This window comes from Fringilla coelebs, assembly GCF_963513975.1.
Source record: "Fringilla coelebs genome assembly, chromosome: 18".
NCBI lineage: Eukaryota > Metazoa > Chordata > Aves > Passeriformes > Fringillidae > Fringilla > Fringilla coelebs.
This window is the reverse complement of record NC_140044.1, coordinates 14865358-14867291: the sequence shown is the minus strand read 5'-3', so window position 1 is coordinate 14867291 and position 1934 is coordinate 14865358.

The following is a 1934-nucleotide window of genomic DNA, read 5'->3' as shown; positions in this document are numbered from 1 at the left end:
GGACTTTTTATTACTATGATGGGAGGTTTTCACAGTTATTTTTTTCTCCCCTCTACACATCCAAAAGGGAGAAGGAAGTGGGGAGGAGGACACAGCAACTCCAGATATGCATTGCATTGGCTTGTGGCTGGCTGCCAGGTCACTCGGCCACCTCCCCTTCTCAGCAGAGTGGGGAGAAAATACCACTAAACAGCTTTGAGATAGAGACAGGGAGATCACTCAGCAGCCACCATCATGGGCAAAAGACAGGAACTGAGCAAGAGAAATTGATTTCCAATTAAAAATAGAGTAGGATAAGGAGACACAAAAACATGACTAAAACCACCTTCTCCCCACTCGGCCCTTTGGCCTAAGCTCAAGTTCATGCTTGACTACCCTATCTCCTCTCTCTGCACGTGTTGCAGGGGGATGGGGAAGGAGGACGGGGTCAGTTTGTAATGCTCTGTCCCTGCTGCCCCTTCCACCTTGCACTCTGCCCCTGCTTGCAGCATGGCATCTCCCCACAGCTGAAGTTCCTGCTGGGCTCTCCATGGGCCACACAGAGCACGTCCAATTGCTCCAGCATGGGGTTCTCCATGGGCTGCAGGGTGGATCTGCCTCATCATGGCCTGCACCACGGACTGCAGGGAATCTCTGCTCTGGTGCCCAGAGCATCTCCTGCCCCTCCTTCCCTGGCCTTGGTGCTTGCAGGGCTGTGGCTCTCATATCTTGTGGCTCTTCCCTCCCAGCTACAGCTGTGCCAAGGTGTTTTTGTCTTGGAGGGCTCTTGAGCCAGCTCAGCCCAACATAGGAACAGCTTCTGGTGTCAATGTACAGAGGCCACCACTGCCTCCTTGTTCCCCAAATGTAGCCATGTAGACCCAGCACATGTGAGCATACTGCTGAGTATAACTTTCTCGTCATACTGCTGAGTAGAACTGCTGAGTGTAACCTTCCCCGTGGGAGCCCATGCAGCATTGCAGTGAGCACAGTGGGAGAAACAACAGCATGTGCCAGGCATCACAGAACTGCTGGCTCACACAGGGAGCTTGAAGGTGTGCAGGGGTCTGGATCTCTGGGATGCCCCCGTGGGTGCTGGTGATGGCAGTGGAGCAACAGGCTTTCCCCAAGGAGGAGTGCCTGGCACACCCTTTGTCCATGGGGTTGCTGGGAGCAGTGAGTGGGCTCCCCCAGCAGCTGTGCTGGTGAGAGCATCTCGTCCATCGGGCACCATGTGCAGCTGCACGTGGGCAGACACAGCTCTGAGAAGGCTGGCAGGGTGGATCGAGGCAGCAGAGAATTTTTTAGCCTTGCTCTGTGGGGTCTGTAATGGAGATCCAAAGTTTTAGGCCTGTTCTGTGGCCTTCATGGCACTCAGAGGCCTTGGACAACTGAGCTGTTTTCACGGATATTGGGAAATTATATGAGAACAAAATACATAAAAACCAGCCCATGTGTCTCTGCCTTGGATGGCTGTGGTGTCCACTACCATGGCTGGGAGGAACGGGGCACCTGGCAGCTGTGGTGAGGCTGTTTCCATGGCTCATGATGTCTGGGGAATGAGATCCTGAACGAGTTCGGATTCAGCAGTGTTGTTTGAAGGCAGCAGTGCTGAGGCATCGCTTCTTTAGGGAGCACCACGTGGCAGCCGGTGTTTGCGGGGATGGCTGGGATTTGGGATGACGACCGGGCAGTGCCGGTGCAGGGTTCCAGGTAGTCCACGTGAATCCCCCTAGAGCAGGGTCGCCGCGGCGAACAGAGGGGACCCTGCCGCGCTGCGGGGTGCGGCGGGCTCTGTGGGCGGGCGGAGGCTCCTCCCGGGGCTGCGGCTCCTCCGGGACCCCTCAGCCGGGCCGGCCGCCATGACCAGGCGTGGCTGAGGGGCCGCGAGGGGCGGTGACGTCACTGCGCGCCGGACCCCCGGGCCGGTGGCGCCTGCGCGGTGGCGGCGCGGG